The sequence below is a fragment of the Mobula hypostoma genome, chromosome 12 (genome assembly GCF_963921235.1).
Source record: "Mobula hypostoma chromosome 12, sMobHyp1.1, whole genome shotgun sequence".
NCBI lineage: Eukaryota > Metazoa > Chordata > Chondrichthyes > Myliobatiformes > Myliobatidae > Mobula > Mobula hypostoma.
In genome coordinates, this window is record NC_086108.1 from 4,915,671 (window position 1) to 4,937,672 (window position 22,002).

Sequence of the window (22,002 nt, forward strand, 5' to 3'; positions counted from 1 at the left end):
TTGGGAACCCCCGACCTTAGATGTCTGGATGTCAGGTGTCGGATTTCCGGGAGACTACCAGCCTCCCCGATGGCCACCTCTGCACCAGGTGGATCAAGGTGGGAACTGGAGCTGTACCTCAAAGACCTTATTAGGGAAAGTGAAGCAGTGATAGACAGGAACTACAAGGAGGTAGTCACTCCATGGCTACGGGAGACAGATAAGTGGGTGACTGTCAGGAGAGGGAAGGGAGAATGTCAGATAGTGGAGAGCACCCCTGTGGCAATCCCCCTCAACAATAAATACTCCATTTTGAGTACTGTTGGTGGTGGGGAGGATGACCTACCTGGGGGAAGCATCAGTGGCTGTGTTTCTGGCACTAAGTCTGGCCCTGTGGCTCAAAAGGGCAGAGAACTGAAGAGGGGACTCTATAGTTAAGGGAACAGATAGGTGATTCTGTGGACTCAAAAAATAAACAAGGATGCTAGTTTGCCTCCTCCAGGGTCCACAATGTTTCTGAAAAGGAATGTCACAATATCCACAATATCCTGAAAAGGAAGGGTGAGCAGCCAGAAGTCGTGGTGCATATTGGTACCAATGACATGGGGAGGAGGTCCTGAAAACAGAAAACAGGGAGTTAGAAAGGAAGCTGAGAAGCAGGACATCAAGGGTAGTAATCTTGGATTGCCGCCTGTGCCATGTGACAGTGAGGACAGGAATTGAATGAGGTAGCGGATAAATGCGTGACTGAAGAATTGGAGCAGGGGGCAGGGATTCAGATTTCTTAATCATTGGGTCCTCTTCTGTGGCAGGACCTGTACAAAAGGGACAGGTTGCACTTGAATCCAAGAGGATATACTTTGTACTAAAAGGACAGACAGGAGGGCAGAGGCAGTGGTGTGGCTCTGTTGGTAACAGGTGGAATTACATCTTTAGAAAGAGGCGACAGGGTCAGAGAATGTTGAATCTCGTGGGTGGAGTTCAGAAATTCCAAGGATAAAAAAAACATTATGGGAATCATACGTATATAGTTTCCAAGTAGTAGCCAAGATGTGGAGATGAGATTGCAAAAGGAGCTGAAAAGGGCATGTAATAAGGGCAATGTCACAATTATAATGGGGGGCTTTAATATACAAGGGGTTGGGAAAATCAGGTGGGTGTCAGATCACAAGTGAGGAAATTTGTTGGATGCCTACAAAATGGCTTTTTAGAGCAGCTTATGCTTGAGCCTACATGGGGAAAGGCTATCTTAGATCTGGTGGTGTGTAGTAACCCAGATTTCATTAGTCCACTTAACGTAAAGGAACCCTTAGGAGGCAGTGATCATCATATGATTGAATTCATATTGCAGTTTGAGAGAATGAAACATAAGTCACACGTGTCAGTATCGCAATGGAATAAAAGACTTTTCGGGCCAAGACCCTTCTCCAGAAGGTGTCTTCTGCTCCCTTCGTCTCCAGTCCTGAAGAGGGGTCACGGCCTGAAACGTCAACTGTTTATTTCCCTCCATAGATGCTGCCTGACCTGCTAAGTTCCTCCAGCATTTTGTGTGTGTGTTACACTGGATTTCCAGCATCTGCAGAATCTGATGTGTTTAGTGAACTTAAACGTTGACGGAGCACTGTTGAACTGTGTTAATATAGACAATTAGCTTTCACAAACTGTAAAGAGAAATACTCAGATAATTGTGTTTAACTGATGTTGATAGTGATAAAACACACTGATCCAGTAATGCCTTCCTTAAAATAGTAGATCTGTTTATCCACTTTAATAATAAATTTACTTTGAACTTTGTAGGATGATACACACCACTCCAACAGAAGAAAACTGCACCCGCGGAAAGGAGGCAAATTTGCGCGAAAATGAGATGTGTGGCTCGTACTGCTGAACAACCTGCATCACAAGATCACATTTAATTTACAAAGAGCAGTCAGCACTAAGCAGAATGATTTGTGTGATTGACCTCTTTCAAAGTTTCTACTCATTGAGTGAGATCAGAGTGACTTCAAGGCAGCAGATACAAAGCGACAGAACTGGCTCACTCTGGGCTCCCATCGTGCATTAATAAACAGCAGGTGTTGGCCAGAAAGAACTAGTTTACAAATTAGTGAATCTGAATGAATCAGAGAAGGTAAGACAAGGGAACACAAACCAATCCTCATAGAGGAATCAGAAGTGGAGAGAGTGAGCAATTTCAGTTCCTGGGTGTCAGTATCTCTGAGGATCTAGCCTGGTCCCATCATATTGATGAAGCTATAAATCAGGCATGACAGTGGCTATATTTCATTAGGATTTTGAGGAGATTTGGTTAGTCAACTAAGACACTTGAATACTACAGATGTACCGTGGAATACATCTTTTCGCCATTAAAGTAAGAAATGCAATCATTCTACGGGCTGAAGGGGAAAGATTACTAGAAATTTTAGGTAGTCCAAAGATAGCAGTAATAGGGTGAGGAGAGATATCTATATTTAATACCTTAGAAATAATATTGAAAATATCTCTCCAAAAAGTTTCCAAAGTAGGGCAAGACCAAAACATTGTTTTTTTTTCACTGTTTTAATGGAGGTCGGGATTGAGGACGTGATTTTAAGTTTAACTCTGTTTGGTTTCAAGTTAGCCCATTGCTTTGCTTTGCTTTTAGTTAGTTGCACGGTGGGTTTTTTTTTCTTTTTTTTTTCCATTGATATATATAAAATCTAGTATACTATTATGTTATCTTGCTTTCTTATGCTTAAATTACATTGTTTGTAGTATTTTCTTTTTGGTATTGTTATCTTTTGGAATTTTATTATACTTTAACATTGTATTAATGTTTATATGGCTTACCTTTTTTGTATACTTACTCAATAAAAAGATTTAAAAAGAAAAGAAAGATGTACCGTGGAGAGCACTCTGTCTGATTCCATCACAGTCTGGTAATGGGGTGGCGGGGGGGGGGAACTGCACAAGGTCGAAGCAAGCTGCAGAAAGTTGTACACTCAGTCAGCTCCATCATGTGTACTAGCCTCATTATCTAGTACATCTTCAAAGAGCAGTGCCTCAGGAAAGTGGTGTCCATCATTAAAGACCCTCATCACTCAGGCTGTGCTCTCTTCTCATTGTACCATCAGGAAGGAAGTTCAGGAACCTGAAAGCACACACTCAGCCATTCAGGAACGGCTTCTTCCCAGCTGCCATCTGATTTCTAAATGGACACTGAATCCATGAACACTACCTCAATATTTTTTTACTTTTTTTTGCATTATTTCAACTTAACATACATATACACTTACTGTAATTCAGCTTTTTCTATATTATCATGCATTGCATTGTACTGCTTCCACAAAGTTAACAAATTTCACAACAGATGCTGGTGGTATTGAACCTGATTCTGATTCTGATCAAGGACAGTGGAAGTAGAAAAACTAATTGTTTTTGTTTGTGCCAGGGGGTTGAAGAAATGGAGGCTGCCATTTTGTGAAGCTGCTCTGCATCCTTCATTTTGTGAACGAGAGTTGCTTGGTGTGATTGGTGTTTTAAAGTAGACACAATGATGTTCCAGGTAATCTGCTGGACTAGACATAATTTCCAAATAAGAATTTATTTGTGAGGTGTTTGTGAATTAGATATAACATGTAGGTTTGTGAATGGTGGAGGTCTGTGTCTGCCCCAATTGATTCGAGATGGCTACTGGTTTGGTTACTGATTTAGAACAAAGAGCCATAAAATTACCAGATGTCACTCGCAGAAGAAGGGCAACAAATGGATGCTGGTTTGGATTGGAGCCAATAAGAAGGTGTTAAAGGTCAGTCAGATGACCCATAGCCAATGACACCGAAATGCAACATTTGAACTGATAAGGAAGAAATATAATAGCAGACTTTTGAAGAAAAAAGAGCGATAGCATCAAAGATTAACCATTACAGATACAAGTGTGAGCACCCCTACGTGGAACACGTAGAGAGTGTATTGGGACTACGAGGTATGCCAGGCCAGTGTGGACACCTTTCCTTGGGTATTACCTATTGCTTCAGTCATTCACGAAAATATTTGGTTTCTTGAAAAGTTGTGTGTTCACAGTTGTGACCAGCACATTAAAGGGGCTTAGATTGAGAAACAAGTGAAAATTTCTGTATCTTTGCACTCCCACACCAGAGCCTTTAATGCAGGTTTAATTCATGAATATTCCTTAAGGTTGTTATAGCCAGGGGTAAGAACTGGGATAAGCTCCCTCTACCTAGTAAGTGCTCCTAGTGCCATGCATCTCAAATAGCCTCTGATGACCAAGTGCAGATCCTGGGCTTCATGTGTGGCTTTGCTACTAAGCCCAGCGAAACAGTTTCTATTGACAGGAGAAAGGGCAAAGATGGGTTACTGGAACCTTAAGACCAGTCGTTTGGGCAGATGGGGCTTGTCAGCCATGGTTGACAGCTCATCTAGGAGAAGGAAAACTCTGCTGTCTTGTGGCTATATCCACTCATGGGGAAGGCTTCAGGAGTAAATCCTGAGGGCAAAACCTGGAGCTGGAGATGCTAAGACAGTCCTATGTTCGGTTAAGCACTGACTGACAACTCCTGCGACATTAATGGTGCCAAAATGTATCAGTCTCCACAATTCCTTTGGGTTCATCAGCTGCGTGTAGAGGGGAAGCTTGTTACATAGGGAACTGCTTGCTCTCCATATCGTACTGCCCTGGCTGGCTTGTGATTCTAGACAGCTAGAATGCAAGACTGACCAGCCGGTTCCTCCCCTACCCAGTGCATGAGGATCATCACTTTGTTGTAGTGCAGAGACTTGTTAGTTCCTGAGATCCCAACAGCGAAGCTGTCTGAGGTTTATCCATCTGTCACTTAGCTCCTGGTAGAGATGCCCACGGCAGTAAGGTCAAGGGGGTGGTCCCAGACAAAGGGCGATACAACTAAGACCTCAACGGTGGAGCTGGCGTAAGAAGCGGCAGCAGTGAAGCTTGAACTCCAGGCCACTGCACCCTGACCCAGTCATCTTGCACCCCATGCCATTGCATCCTGACCCCGATCTGTCAAGGACCGAGTGGTGGCTGCCCGTGCATCAGCCTCCCCATGCTAAACAAAGTCACACACAGGCATTCTCCATTAAGGGAATTTACCTAACATCACAGTTACGTGGACCCTGCATCAGCTTCTACTGCCATCAATAGACAATCCCTTAGGAGAACATCACACACGACCTGAGTGACCCTCCTGGCTTCACCTATCACCATTTAGCTGTTCTCCTTCCCCCTTTAATTCTGGTATCTTTCCCCTTCCTTTCCAGTCTTGATGAAGAGTCATGGCCCGAAATATCAACTGTTTATTCATTTCCATAGATGCTACCTGACCTGCTGAGTTCCTCCAACAATTTGTGTGTTACTGCGGATTCCAGCATCTGCAGATATTCTCCTGTTTAATCTATTTTGAAGTCCGTATGTCCATGTATTATGAAACAATAAGATGAAATCAATTGAACTCCAGTGTATGAAGTAATATTGGCTTTACCGTGAAACCTTTCTGCTCAAGTTGAGTGGGTGATAGGATGGAAAAGATGAAGAAAGATGTACTCCTGGGAAAAACATTAATATCTTCCCAAGGAGACTCCTTCTGTCTTTTCATACTAAACAGAGCTATCAGTGCAATCAACAAGCTTCATTAATACCACTGGAGGAAAGAAATTAGAGCATCAAGTACTAAAATTATATCCCATCAACATTCCATTGGGACCAGTTCGAGAACACAAAAGCACATTTTTAAAATGAGTGCTTCAATTAACATGTTGCTAGACAGAATGACAGGTTATAAATACGAGAGACTGTAGATGCTGGAAATCCAAAGCAACACACACAAAGAATGCTGGGGGGACTCAGCAGGTCAGGCATCATCTATGAAAATCAATAAGTAGTCAATGTTTCAGGTTGAGACCCTTCTTCAGGACTGGAAAGGAACAGAGAAGAAAGGGGTGGGGGGTGGGGAAGAAGTTAGCTAGAAGGTAATAGGTGAATCCAAGTGGGTGGGAGAGGTCAAGGGCTGGGGATGAAGGAATCTGATGAGAGAAGAGTGGACCGTAGGAAAAAGGGAAGAAGGAGGGGACCCAGGGTGATGTGATAGGCAGGTGAGAAGAAGTAAGAGGCTAGAGTGGGGAATAGACTGAAAATTAAACTGGAAAAAAAATCATAATTCATGCCATCAGGTTGGAGGCTACCCAGATGAAATACAAGATATTGCTCCTCCACCCTGAGTGTGGCCTGATCGTGTCACAAGAGGAGGCTATGGACCGACAAGTCAGAACGGGAATAGGAATCAGAATTAGAATGCTTGGCCCCCTCCCTTCTCAGGCCTGAGGGTCATGGCCCAAAATGTCGAACATACATTCATTTCCATTCATTACCTGACCTGCTGAGTTCCTCCAGCATTTTGTGTGTATGTGGCAAAAGAAATAGGATAGAATTTATGGAAAAAATATATATTAACTGACAAAGACTGCCTGACAGTCAGCATGCAAAAGAAGACAGGTTGTACAAATGAAAATAATACAGAGAACATGAGTTGTAAAGAGTGCTTGAAGGTGAGGCTAAAGAAGCACCAGCAGTAATATAATGAATTTTGTTACTCTGCTATCTGCCAGATCAAAAGTCAGATTCCCTTCAGAGATCCAGGGAAAAAAAAAGGAGGGTCTGAGATGGGACCATGTGAAGGTGAGCATAAAAAGTAATGAAAATTGTCTTCTCTACGAGTGCAAGAGGAATATGATTGTTATGTACAAGTAAGAGAATTCAGAATTTTCTCCTTAGATCTCTCTGGCAGGCTACAGCTCCCTTTCAGAATCCCTGTATAAAACCTGTCCCTTTGAGCAGCCTTTGAATTATTTATCTCTCTCGCTCAGTGCCAAACATGACTTTATTAGTAACACCTTAAGTGCCTCAGGGTCTTCGCAACGTCGTTGTTAACCCGCCAACCAACCACCAGCATGTTCTGCTTCAAGTGAGACGTCACCCACGAAAAGGGAGAAGTGTGCTGCTTCATTATCACTTTTTGAGGAATCTTCTGAGATCGTCCAAACTGAGAGGATAAACTTGTACCACGGATTACCGTGACTTTCAATACATTATTATTATTTGCTGTGTTATATGACTTGGGCGATCATGGTCTCATGACCATGATTGTCCTGGCAAATTTTTCTCTACATTTTACTTTGTCTTTTATTGCTTACTGCTCTTCATAGTAATTTTTTAGAAATTTAAAAACCTCATTTCATTACTTTTGAAAGCATCTTCGCTATACAGAACTTTTTTCACGCGTGCCTAGGACTTTTGCACAGTACTGTTTTCATATCAATGTATTAAGCAAACCAAGTGACAAGATGGTAGGTGGTGTCCGAGGACCACAGTCTCCACAAGGTAGTGGTTTGTCATAAATCGGGAAATAAAACCCCAGAAACAGGTACTTATGCTGGTAGAGCAGAGCCAGAGACAGGGGTGGAGGGCACGGTGCGAGCCTGCAGAGATGGGGTGTACAAGTTTTGCTGGCTGCTTGCTCTGCAAAACCTACTCTCTCCTTGTCATCACAGGGGGCTGCAAAGAAAAGAGCCACCAGGACCGTCACAGAGGCTGCTAAGTGAGCCTCCAGATGCCTATGGATCAAGAGGTGTGACCCATGGACTAATGCTGCTGGGACATAAGCCCGATCTGATGAACCCTGGCTGGGTTACCTGGGAGATATTGAAACACCAGGTGACTCCAGATTGCATCACTGATGATGTGTCCCAGCACATCCTAGGATGTATCTCAGCATCATGCACAGTTCACCAGTGCCCTTAAGTGCAGGAGTAGCCATGTGATCTGCAGTATGATCTACGACAGTATTACATAACATAGATGAGCAAATTCCTAACCAATTTACTCTCTGGGAAAAAGATACCAGCTGTCTACTCTATCTAAACATCACATGTACATCGAAACATCGAAACACAGTGAAATGCTCAATGACTATCACAGTCCAAGGATAAGCAGGGGGCAGCCTGCAAGTGTTGCTTTGCTTCTGGCACCAACAGACCATGCCCACAATTTACTAGCCCGTACTAACGCGTACAGCTTTGATCTGTGGGAGGAAACTCGAGCATCAGGAGGAAATGCACTTAGTTGTGGGGAGAACGTATAAACTCCTTACAGACAGCAGCAGAAATTGAACCCTAATCACTGGTGCTGTAAAGCGTTACGTTGTAAATCTGTGCCTCTCATTCAATTCTAAATCTCCATCAGACTCCCCTCCACCATTCCAAGGAAAACAATCCATAATTTATCCAACCACTACTTACAGCACATGCCCTCTAATCCAGGTGGCATGCTGGTAAATCTCTTCTGCACCCATTCTCGTAGTTGATGCCAACGTGCATTTTGATGTAACAAATGCATAGTTTGTCAAACCAAATGTGAAGTGTTTAACACTGGAGCCAGGCATTTAGAAATATGCAGCTTGTCATTTGATCAAAATATATTATTGTCAGTAACAGTAGAGACCTGGTCAAGACGGAGCCATTGTACAACACTTCCTCGGTCAACATCTTCCGCATAGTCCAAAAAACTGTTTATTTCACTTGTTTTATGCCTGCTTTTTTATCTTAACTGTATTTCTGGAACTGTGAGAGCCTGTGATTTACAGTTTGGAGAGCGATTGAGTGATTTTGCACTCTGCGGTCTCCGAAAAGATTCCAGTAAGCAAGCTCGAGCGTGAGCAGCCTCAAGGTGAAGAAGCTTAGAAAGGGGCATAAGCCCGTGACAGACTTAAGTATTGAAGAAGATTGAAACATCAAGGCTAATGCAAAGGGCAAGCCAACTACCTGCCCCTTGATCGCAGCTGTGACAGGACTTTCACTGCTGCAGGAGAAGGAGTCTGTGTGGTAGCCCTATTGCTCGCTGTTGCCCGAGGAAAGGCCTCTGCATTCAAGTGGTATCTCTTTCAACACTGTTAGAGGATGGTACCGAAGTTCTGTGATTTATGGATTACACTATGGACTGCGAGCTCTTTCAGTTTTATGGTATTTAATATTCTGCGTTTTCACTGTTCTGTCGTGTTGCCATATGGCAGCTACGTGAGTTTTTTTGTGCGGGAGGAGGCGGGGTTTTGGGTTGATGATCGTGTTGCTGTTATTTTTGTGCAGGGGGTGGGTTTGATATTTTTCTTTGAACGACTTACATGGTTTTCTTTGCTTTGTGGCTATTTGGAGAAGACAAACCTCAGAGCTGCATAGTGCATACATACTTTCATAACAAATGAATCTTTAACCATTTGAACTAATAGACACAGGTCTTTTGTATCCAGCTGTCTTCTGACCAGCAGTTCCAAGTCATGAAAGTTAACCTGACCACCAGATGGTGCATAACAGCACAAAGTGCTTCCCTGACAGAGGGTTGGAACACAACTCCCAATGATACACAATAAACTCAAGAATGCAACCACAGGGTAATGGCTGCATAAATCTACTAATCCAGGGAACAATGTACTGGAATACCAGTGCCACAATCTTGCCAAGTTATTTCAATCACAATTAGTTAAAAGTGCATAACTTTACAAGCAAAAGCTTTTCTTTAGTTGCTTTTAAACCTCCAATATCCTGAAGCGTTTCACTGCCAAAAAAGTATTTTTAAAATACAAAGTTCAAAGTAAATTTATTATTGAAGAACATAATATAGAAAGTAGAGCACAGGAACAGGCCCTTTGGTCCACAACATTGTGCTGAACCAGCTAAAAAGCAAGTCAAAAAACACCCAAAAGACTAATCCCTCCAACCTACACCATGTCCATATCCCTCCATCTTCCTCACAATCGTGTGCCTCTACTGTATTTGCCTCTATCACCATACCTGGCCAGGCAGCACATTCCAGGCATCCACCACTCTCTGAGTAAAAAACTTACCCCTGACATCTCCTCTGTTCCTACTTCCAAGCACCTTAAAACTGTGCCCTCTTATGCTCCCCAATCCAGGCAACATCCTTGCAAATGTCCTCTGCACCCTTTCTATAGTTTCCACATTCTTCCTGTAGTGAGGCAACCAGAGTTGAGCACAGTAGTCCAAGTGGGGTCTGACCAGGGTCCTATAAAGCTGCACCATTACCTCTCAGCTCTTAAACTCAGTGGCTGATGAAGGCCAATGTACCTTATGCCTTCCTAACCACAGCGTCAACTTGTGCAGCAGCTTTGAGTGTCCTATGGACTTGGACCCCAAGATCCTTCTGATCCACCACAATGCCAAGAGTCTTATCATTAATACTACATTCTGCCATCATATTTGACCTACCAAAATGAACCACCTCACACTTATCTGGGTTGAACTCCATTTGCCACTTCTCAGTCCAGCTTTGCATCCTATCAATATCCCGCTGTAACCTCTGACAGCCCTCCACACTATCCACAACACCCCCAACCATTGTGTCATCAGCCAATTTACTAACCTATCCCTCCACTGCCTCATCCAGGTTCCATAATTTTGTTTTGTGGCTGTCTGTGGGGAAGACAAATCTTAGGGTTGTATACTGCATACATAGTTTGTTAATAAATAAATGTACTTTGAATCTTGAATGTGTAATTAGAATGTGAACTTCAGAAAGAGTTAGATGAGGGAACACAAATCAGTCCTCATAGAGAAATCAGAAGTGGAGAGAGTGAGCAATTTCAAGTTCCTGGGTGTCAAGATCTCTGAGGATCTAACCTGGTCCCAACACATCGATGCAGCCATGCAGGAGGCAAGACAGCAGCTATATTTCATTAGGAGTTTGAGGCGATTTGGTTAGTCACCTAACACACTCGAAAACTTCTACAGATGCACCGTGAAGAGCATTCTGACAGGCTGCATCACTGTCTGGTATGGGGGGCACACACCGAAAGAAGCTACAGAAAGTTGTAAAATTAGTCAGCTTCATCATGGGTACTAGCCTCTGTAATATCCAAAACAGCTTCCAGAAGTGGCACCGCATCCATCATTAAATGACTCCAATCACCCAGGACATGCCCTCTTCTCACTATTACCATCAGGAAGGAGGTATTGCATTGTACTGCTGTTGCAAAGTTAATAAATTTCACAACATAATTATGGATTAGCATTCCATGGTAAAGTGAGGATAATGTGCAGATCAGGAATGCAAAATCCGAGTTGCATTATATTTAATCATTGCTGAATGCCGAACACAGCAGGGAATTTATTACCAGCAGAGGCAAGCAGGTTCATAAGTGAATATAGCATCCTGCTAAAGATTGAGTGATGTATCACTGACGTCAGGTTAACCTTACATCCCAAGTGCAGCAATTTCCTTTCTGTTAACAAGAAAGACTTCAAACCAACTCCACAGCATTACAAAAAAAAAAGCTCCTGACTTTCAAGCTTGGAAAAGATTTCACAAAACCAGAGGATTGTAAGTGTTTTACAGAGGGTGGTTTTGAAACTGGATGCAAAATATAACTGCTATTTGCTTGGAGATTTAGTTGAAAAATTAGGTACTCAAAATTATGAGGGGTACAGATAGAGCAAATCCAAGCTAGCTTTCTCCCTATTGAAGTTGGGTGACATCATAACTAGAGGTCATAGGTTAAGGGCGAAAGGTAAAATGTGGAATGTTTAAGGGGAACCTGACGGGAAATGACTTCACTCAGAGAGTGGTGAGAGTGTGGAACGATTACCAGCAGATATGGTAGATGTTGGCTCGATTTCAACATTTAAGAGAAGTCTGGATAAATACCTAGATGGGAGAGGTATGGAGGGTTATAGTCTAGGTGCATATCAATGGGACTAGGTAGAATAATAATTTGGCAAGAACTAGATGGGCCAAAGGTCCTGTTTCTGTGCCCTATGACTCTATATCCAGACCTCCATTCCTACCATGACATTATGTTTGTAGAAGAGCTTAGGTTTTGGGTTTTTCATTTACAAACCCCATTTCCAGAAAAGTTGGGATATTTTCCAAAATGCAATAAAAACAAAAATCTGTGATATGTTAATTCAAGTGAACCTTTATTTAACTGACAAAAGTACAAAGAAAAGATTTTCGATAGTTTTACTGACCAACTTAATTGTATTTTGTAAATATACACAAATTTAGAATTTGATAGCTGCAACACACTCAACAAAAGTTGGAACAGAGTTAAAATAAGATTGAAAAGTGCACAGAATATTCAAGTAACACCGGTTTGGAAGACTCCACATTAAGCAGGCTAATTGGTAGCAGGTGAGGTATCATGACTGGGTATAAAAGTAGCGTCCATCAAAGGCTCAGTCTTTGCAAGCAAGGATGGGTCCTGGCTCACCCCTTTGTGCCAAAATTCGTGAGAGAATTGTTAGTCAGTTCAAAAGGAACATTTCTCAACGCAAGATTGCAGAGAATTTAGGTCTTTCAACATCTACAGTACATAATATTGTGAAAAGATTCAGAGAATTCAGAGACATCTCAGTGCGTAAAGGGCAAGGTCGGAAACCACTGTTGAATGCGCGTGATCTTCAAGCCCTCAGGCGGCATGGCCTAAGAAACCATCATGCTACTGTGACAATTATAGCCAGCTGGGCTCGGGAGTACTTCGGAAAACCATTGTCACTCAACACAGTCCGTTGCTGCATCCAGAAATGCAATTTGAAACTGTATTATGCAAGGAGGAAATGGGATTTGTACATCAACTCTATGCAGAAACACCGGTGAGTTCTCTGGGCCTGAGCTCATCTCAGATGGACCGAAAGACTGTGGAACCATGTGCTGTGCTCAGATGAGTCCACATTTCAGCTAGTTTTCAGAAAAAATGGGCGCCGAGTTCTCCATGCCAAAGATGAAAACAACCATCCAGATTGTTATCAGCGAAAGGTGCAAAAGCCAGCATCTGTGATGGCATGGGGGTGCATCAGTGCCCACGGCATGGGTGAGTTGCATGTATGTGAAGGTACCATTGACTCTGAGGCGTATATTAGGATTTTAGAGAGACATATGTTGCCATCAAGGCGACGTCTCTTCCCGGGACGTCCATGCTTATTTCAGCAGAACAATGCCAGACCACATTCTGCACAGGCTACAACAGCGTGGCTTTGTAGACACAGAGTGCGTGTGCTTGACTGGCCTGCTGCCAGTCCAGATCTATCTCCTATTGAAAATGTATGGCGCATCATGAAGAGGAAAATCAGACAACGGAGACCACGGACTGTTGAGCAGCTGAAGTCTTATATCAAGCAAGAATGGACAAAATTTCCAATTGTAAATCTACTACAATTAGTATCCTCAGTTCCAAAACGATTAAAAAGTGTTATTAAAAGGAAAGGTGATGTAACACAATGGTAAACATGCCTCTGTCCCAACTTTTGTTGAGTGTGTTGCAGCCATCAAATTCTAAATTTGTGTATGTTTACAAAATACAATTAAGTTGGTCAGTAAAACTATTGAAAATCTTTTCTTTGTACTTTTGTCAGTTAAATAATGGTTCACGTGAATTAACATATCACAGATTTTTGTTTTTATTGCATTTTGGAAAATATCCCAACTTTTCTGGAAATGGGGTTTGTATTTTTTAGCCAGTTCAGCACAACATTGTGGGACTCAGTTGTAGTGTTCCATATTCTATGAGGAATTGAGAGAGTAGTATATAGGGTTCAGCTCAGCCCTCACCTTAATGATTCTCCTTTCCTACCCATTCTCAATCAAGATTCAAAGATTCAAAGTACATTTATTTCAATGTATGCAGTATATAACCTCGAGATTCCTCTTCCCACAGACAGCCACGATACAAAGAAACACCATGGAACCCTTTCAAAGAAAAACATCAAACTACCCCCTCCCACCCCAGCACACACAATCAGCAACAAAAAAAAAGCAAGAAACTCAGAATATAAAATACAAAATAGAAAGAGTCCAGGCACATTCAGTTCAGCTCTGTTATCTGCAGTCTGCCCAGGTTCAAAGTCGCCCAAAAATAGTAACCGAGAAAAGCAGCAACCAGAACCTGAAACATATTATCACGTCAACTACAGTCCAATCTGAATTGGAACATGACATCCACAACAGCAGCCGCTCCCACCACGCCACACGCCTCCACGACACACCAGGAATTTGGTGCTCTCAGCCGCCGCACTGGTTTTCCCAGTGAGAAGAATTAGGAAATGTAAAAAAATCCTCACAACAATCACCATCACAGTAAACTTAATTTAGAGTTTAGACAAATTCTAAACTTGTAAACTCTTATTATACTATATACTTTGAAAATAATGGCACACAACAGTGATGAGTAACTAAAGATGGCGCCAGAGATTTTTGCAGACCTGGGCGATTTCTTCCAGTTCATTCTTGGAACAGTTTAATTTCACCTCTTCTCGTGTCTCTTTATCTTTTCAAGGTGGCTGGGGTCCTGTCAGAGTCCATGGTCTACATCGGCACTCAAACTACTGTTCCTCAAGGATGGTGGGTTCTGGCTTTTGGAGTTCACCGAGCAGCCTGGCATTTCACTATCTCCAGATGAGGCCTGGAAGACGTGCACCTTCAGGGTGCGGCTCTGTGGGCGACCCGATTCCTCCCCGGTGGCGCTAACCGAAATGTAGGCAGGTGGTGTGTGCAGTTGTTGAACGGAGGCCTCTTCTTTCTCTTTCTAGAGAGAGACTGGGTACGGGAGACAGAGAGACAGAGAGAGAGAGAGAGAGAGAGAGAGAGAGAGACAGTGGGTGTCTGGGTGTGTGTCTGTCCATCTGTTGGTCCTCAAGTCAGGGGAATTCGAATAAGCACTGCTGCAGATTGTAACATCGACAGAGCGAACCACAAGCCTCCCCTCATCTGTTGCAGGAGCGATTTTGCTCTCTCCTTCACTAGTGAGACAGAGCCTGTCTGAGATACTGAAGTGTTGGGATAGACAATAGTTTTTGATGAACTTTTGACATGATCTTTAGCAGCTTTGCTATTGCCAGCATGGTGTGGTGGGGGGGGGGGGCGGAATTGATGCTTTTGCTGGAGCAAGTGGGGGAGGGGATTGATGCTTTTGCTGCTGTTTGTGCAATGGGAGGGGGAGGTGGGGCTTTAGAGTTCTAACGTTTTCCTGCCAGTCATTCTTTGGGTGTTTCTTCTGTATCGTGGATGTCTGTGAAGAGTAAGGATTTCAGGTTGTATACTGTATACATTCTCTGATATTAAATTGAACCATTGAGCCATTGAACTGAATTAGTGCAGAAGCCCATCAAAGTACAGAAACACCAGTGGCCAACATATAGGTGCAGTTACAAAGGTCGATGTGCTCTGCTTAATCAACACATTAAATCACATACTTAACAGGTCATATGCACTTCCTATTCCCATGGCAAAACAATTCTTTTTTGAATAGACTATAATGATACATGATCAGAGAGCACGGTTTTAGGTTCAAGACTTTTAACTCACCATTGTGAACACTAAAATGAGAACTTTTTCTTTCGGGAAAAACAGTGGACGTTCTCCTTTCAATGCCCTCCGAAGTAAATTTCAACCTTGCTTTTATGGTTTGACCTTTGTTCTTACTGTAATTCCCTAAGTGACAATGGCTGGCACTGTATTAAGTTTCGTATGCCCTTTTGTTCTGTTGATACACAGTGCAGTATATGAAAGAAAGCTGGTTTGTAATTGGATGGAAACAGAATCGGAATCAAGTTTATTACCACTGACATAACTTGTGCAATTTTTAACTTTGTGGCAGCAAAGCAGTCTTGATGAAGGGTCTCAGCCCAAAATGTCGACTGTTTACTCTTTTCCATAGATGTTGCTCGGTCTGCTGAGTTGCTCCAGCATTTCATGTGTATTACAGTGAGGTAGTGTTCATGGGTTCAATATCCATTCGGAGGGGAAGAAGCTATTCCTGAATCATTGAGTGTGTGCCTTCAGGCTCCTGTACCTCCTCCCTGATGGTAGCAATGAGAAGAGGGCATGTCCTGGCTGATGGCATTCCTTAACGATGAAAGCTGTCTTTTTGAGGCATTGCTCCGTGAACATGCTGGATACTACAGAAGCTAGTACCATGATGGAGCTGACTAAGTTTACAATTCTCTGCAGCTTATTTCAATCCTGTGCAGTAGCCCCACCCCACCCCCATACCAGATGGTGATGCGCCAGTTAGAATTTTCTCCACAGTACATCTGTAGAAATGTGCGAGTGTCTTTGGTGATGTACCAAATATCCTCAAACTCCTAATGAAATATAGCTGCTGCCATTGGGAGTTTGAGGAAATTTGGCATGCCACCTAAAACAGTCACAAATATCTACAGATGTGCCATGGAGAAACAAAGGAAACTAGCAGAGTAAAAGCTGAAAACAGGGAGCACGTCAACAGGAGCCTTTCCCAAAAGGCTGTGAATAGCTCAATCACGTCCAAGCAGCTGTTAAATTCTGTATTGAGAACACAATGGAAGACTATATTCAGAACCTCGAGACTACAGTCCAAGGTCAGAGAAACTTCTGATCAATATCCAAATCCCTTCGCTATTTCACCTTATCACCTGGCAGCTTCTCACTTCATCCCCTCCTCCTTCCACTCACTCCCCTTCACTCTCAACCGGCTTCACCAACCACCTGCCAGCTCGTACTCCTTCTTCACTTTATTGATTGAGATGCAGCGCGGTAAAGGCCCTCCTGGTCCTTTGAGCCTCGCCGCCCAGCAACCCCCAATTTAATTGTAGTGTGCTCACAGGACAACGTACAATGACCAACGGGCTGTGGGAGGAAACTGGAACACCTGGTCATACCAACTCCTTAAAGACAGCGGGGTGAGGCGTGGGAGGGAGGGTCACTGGTATTGTGAAGCATTGTGCTCACCACTACACTACCGCACTGCCCCTTCTGGCTTCTCCCTGCTTCCTTTTCAGTCCTGATGAAGGGTTTCTACTTGTAACGTCGACTCTTTATTCCCCTCCATAGATGCTGCCTCAGCTGCTAAGTCCCTCCAGTGTTTTGTATGTTTTACTCTGGATTTCCTGCAGCTGCAGAATCTCTTGTCTCTATCAGCTCAACCACACCAACACATTAGCCATACGTATAGAAATCAGCCACACAAGACACTTTGAGGATAAAGTCGACCTGGGAATGAGAATGATAAGAAGTTATCATGGAATGATAAGAATAGGAATGATAAGAAGTTAACATCTACAAGACAGTAGAAATGGAGGGAAAACTCGTGGATGAGAGTTAACAAATTTCACATCACATGCCGGTGAGAATAAACCTGATTCTGAGAGAGGTCCTACAACCATATGTCTTGAACTGGTGTGGATAACTTCACTCACCAGAACTCTAAACTGTTTCCACAACCTAAAGACCCACTTTCAAGGACTCTTTAGAACTCATGCTCTCAGTATCTTTTATTTGCACAATTTATCTTCTTCTGCACATTGGTTACTTGTGTATGTATAGCTTTTCATAAATTCTATTTTATTTTCCTGTAAATGCCTGCAAGAAAACGAATCTCAAGTATATAGTAGTGCACACACTTTGATCAAAATCTTACTTTGAACTTTGAAATTCAAAATTTCTTCCACTGCAATGCACTTTTAACCTAAAATCTTATGAGGCTTTGTTTAGGAATCACATTAAAATGGCAGGATTTTAAACTGTGGATCCTGTGATGGATTACGATTACCTGAGTGATTTAATAAGTTGTTAGTGAGGTGGGGAGCTTTCAAACAAGTCCAAAGTAAAAGATACTTTGCTCTGAAAACAGGTTACTCTGAGGGTGGAGGGGAAACAGCATAGATTCCGTCTGGGTAGCCTCCAACCTGATGCATGAATATTGATTCCTCCTTCCAGTAAAAAAAATGTCACCTCCCCCTCCCCACTTCTATTCCCTACTCTGGCCTCTCACTTGCCCCTTGGTCCCCTTCTGCTTCCCATTCTCCTATGGTCCACTCTCTTGTCCTATTAGATTCCTTCCTCTCCAGCCCTTTACCTTTCCCACCCACCTGGCTTCACCCATCACCTTCCAGCTATCCTCCCTCCCATCCCCGCCATTGTATTCTTTCCAGTCCTGAAGAAGAGAATTGGCCCAAAACGTCAACTATTTATTCATTTCCACAGATGCTGCCTGACCTGATGAATTCCTCCAGTGCTCTGGACTTCCAGCATTCACAGAAACTCTTTGTGTTTATGGTAGGCTGCACTCCAGATGTTAGACAAACCAAAGGCAGTTTCTGGTCTATGCAGAGAGTATCTTTTGCAAAAATGTCTTTCAATGTGAACTGAACACCAGATTAAAAGGAAGTGTTATTTGGTATTAGCTCATCAGTTAAACAGAGGACTTGGCTCCCAGAGTAGTGCTATCTCTTCCGTCATTCCAAAGAAGGCTAGCATCAAGCCACTGACCCATGTCCAAATGGTTCTGCATCAAATCCCATTCAAACGAAGCTGATACAATTAGCTTAATCAGTTAAAGCTGTGCTGTATTCTTGAAATAGTTGCCTGTTATAAATTTGCTTCCTTTAATCTTGGATTAAAATTTGCTGTAGCAAACAGAACGTGTTCATGAGTCAGCAGTTTCTGCTGCTTCACTTTCCAAATTCCTGTAATACAATCTTTCTCTTTTGGGTGCTTTTACCCTTGAACTATCTCATCATCACCATGTTGTATGATTGTTCTTAGCCAATTTTCCTACCCGTATCTACCAGTGTCATAAAAACAGAAGATGTTGTATACACTTAGCAGGGTTTGGCAACAACTGTGGAAAGAAAAATGTACTGTAAGGGCCGGCTGGTGGCGCAATGACATCAGCGCCGGACCCGGGAGCGGAGGTTCCCGGGTTCGAAACCAGTCGGGTCTGCTCCCGAGTACGCTTTCCATCCGTGCCGGGTTGAGTGTCGAGATCGCAACTCGACATCGTAGAATAAAGGGAGAAATACTGCGAGGGTGTCTGTGTGAGGAGTGGCGTGTCACACAGTCTCTCTCTCACTCCGTGCCTTGTAAAAGCCATGAAAAAGACATCATCACAAACGTATGCGCATACCCACATGCAGAGACGCACACGCACAGGCCAAAAAAAAATGTACTGTATGGCCTACAGTATAATAAGGGACTACTTTATGTTGTAGGGACACGTCGTTGCATGCACCATTAGGCACGTATTAATCTGTACATGTGTGCTGAGTTTGGGTTCTGCCAGTAAAGAAACATGAAACTTAGCTCCTGTCTCTGGCGTTTTTATTAATAGCATTGTTGTGTAACCAGGCCACATACACAACAATTTGGCGATGAGGTTAATGAACCTACACCGTATTAGAACGCCGTGTTTTAATTGATAACGACACTCGGAAGAAGAGCGCAAGGAACGAGCCAAGGAGCGGGAGAAGGAGGCAGAGAGAGTCCACGAGTCTGAAAGAAAGCGGGTGCACATGCGGGAGACCAAGAGACACAGTCGGAGCCACGGCACGTCCAGCCGAGACCACAGCCGGCGCTGACTCCCAGGGGCTGAGGATCTGCCTGCCTCAGAAGGGAGATAAAAAGGAGCAACACACACACATCTAGATGGAGTATGCTCGTGGCGCTAGCAGAAAGGACACGCGAGTCAAAAAGGAAAATAAGGGGAGAACAGGGCTAAATTAACATAACAAAGATGGTGATGATTGGAACCATTACAGCATTTGATAGTGGCATTGAAGACTGGGCAACTTACATTGAAAGAGTGGAGTTATATTGTGAGGCTAACGGTGTTAAGGATGAAAAGATAGCCAGCGTCTTACTCAGTATTATGGGAGCAAAAACATACGGCCTGCTACGGAGCTTGTTAACCCCTGAAAAGCCAGCTGACAAAATGTTCAAGCAAATAGTAGGCACTCTCCAACAGCATTTAAACCCCAAACCACTGGTCATTGCTGAAAGATTTAAATTTTATAATCGGAATCAGAGCAAAAATGAAAGCATTTCTGAATATTGTGCTGAATTGCGCAAATTATCAGAACATTGTCAGTTTGGAGCTGGTTTAGCGGATGCATTGAGGGACAGGTTAGTGTGTGGCATGCACTGTGAAACCACACAGAAGAAGCTTCTGTGTGAAAGATACCTTACATTCGAGACCTTACATTGCTAAACATTGTAATATCAACAGAAACAGTGGCATTGTGTGCTTCCGAGATACAACAAAAATCTCTGGAATATGCCACTAATAAAATGTCACTGAACAGGAATGAAGGAAAGAAATGTTACCGTTGTGGGAACAGGTCACATGTTGGTTTAAAGACAAAGAATGCAGAAACTGTGGCAAACAGGGCCACACTGGCAGAGTATGCAAAGCTAATAAACAGCAGAAAAAGTACAAAATACAGAGAAACAAGAAACGTGTGATGTCGGGCAGTGCAGCGCGGCAGATTTAAAAGGGCAGAAATCCTGCTTCGGGTTTGATTCGAAGAAGGAAGTCTGAGAGTCTGAGTGGGAGTGCCGAGAAAGACATTTTTGAAATTCTAGTTTTTTTTTCTCCAACGGCATTCAGAGAGGCGGGACTGCGCAGGCGTGTGACGTCGGGCAGTGCAGCGCGGCAGATTTAAAAGGGCGAGGAAGGTTTGGCATTCATTTTCTGTTGCTATTTGAGGAGAGGGGCATTATGACTGTGAGGGCAGTTTGCTGTTCTCGGTGTCGGATGTGGGAGGCCCTGGACGCTCCAAGCCTCCCGGACGTCTACATCTGCGCCAAGTGCATCGAGATGCAGCTCCTAAGGGACTGCGTTACGGAACTGGAGCTGCAGCTCGATGACCTTCGTCTGGTCAGGGAGAGTGAGGAGGTGATAGAGAGGAGTGGAAGGCAGGTGGTCACACCGCGGCCACGGGAGGCAGACAAGTGGGTCACGGTTCGGAGGGGGAAGGGGAAGAGTCAGGTAATAGGGAGTACCCCGGTGGCTGTGCCCCTTAACAACAGGTACTCCTGTTTGAGTACTGTTGGGGGGGACAGCTTACCCGGGGGAAGCAACAGTGGCCATGCCTCCGGCACAGAGTCTGCCCCTGCAGCTCAGAAGGGTAGGGCAAGGAAGAGGAGGGCAGTTGTGATAGGGGACTCGATAGTAAGGGGGTCAGATAGGCGATTCTGTGGACGCAGTCCAGAGACCCGGATGGTAGTTTGCCTCCCTGGTGCCAGGGTCCGGGATATTTCTGATCATGTCCAAGATATCCTGAAGTGGGAGGGTGAGGAGCCAGAGGTCGTGGTACGTATAGGTACCAATGACATAGGTAGGAAAAGGGAAGAGGTCCTGAAAGGAGAATATAGGGAGCTAGGTAGGGAGTTGAGAAAAAGGACCGCAAAGGTAGTAATCTCGGGATTACTGCCTGTGCCACGTGACAGTGAGAGTAGGAATGCGATGAGGTGGAAGATAAATGCGTGGCTGAGGGATTGGAGCAGGAGGCAGGGATTCAAGTTTTTGGATCATTGGGACCTCTTTTGGCGCAGGCGTGACCTGTACGAAAAGGACGGGTTACACTTGAATCATAGGGGGACCAATATCCTGGCAGGAAGATTAGCGGGGGCTACTGAGGTGACTTTAAACTAGAATGGTTGGGGGGTGGGAATCAAATTAAAGAGGCTAGGCGAGAGGAGGTTAGTTCACAACAGGGGGATGGGAACCAGTGCAGAGAGACAGAGGGGTGTAAAGTGAGGGTAGAAGCAAAAAGTACTAAGGAGAAAAGTAAAAGTGGCAGGCCGACAAATCCAGGGCAAGCATTAAAAAGGGCCACTTTTCAACATAATTGTATAAGGGCTAAGAGTTGTAAAAGAGCGCCTGAAGGCTTTGTGTGTCAATGCAAGGAGCATTCGTAATAAGGTGGATGAATTGAAAGTGCAGATTGTTATTAATGATTATGATATAGTTGGGATCACAGAGACATGGCTCCAGGGTGACCAAGGATGGGAGCTCGACGTTCAGGGATATTCAATATTCAGGAGGGATAGACATGAAGGCAGGGGAGGTGGGGTGGCGTTGCTGGTTAAAGAAGAGATTAACGCAATAGAAAGGAAGGACATAAGCCGGGAAGATGTGGAATCGATATGGGTAGAGCTGCATAACACTAAGGGGCAGAAGACGCTGGTGGGAG

The 22,002-nt window shown here is 43.7% G+C and overlaps 1 protein-coding gene across 15 annotated transcripts in view; it reads right to left on the reverse strand.

Moving 5' to 3' along the window:
- Positions 1–22,002, reverse strand: part of sipa1l3 (signal-induced proliferation-associated 1 like 3) — a 415,438-nt gene that overhangs the window by 288,403 nt on the left and 105,033 nt on the right. For 2 of the 15 annotated variants that reach the window (XM_063063520.1, XM_063063513.1), the window contains exon 1: positions 15,356–15,460. The exons of the other annotated variants lie outside the window; for them this stretch is intronic. The gene's annotated coding sequence lies outside the window, so the exon portion shown is untranslated. Of the gene's footprint in view, positions 1–15,355; positions 15,461–22,002 lie in introns of those variants that run through there. 15 annotated transcript variants of the gene reach the window in all.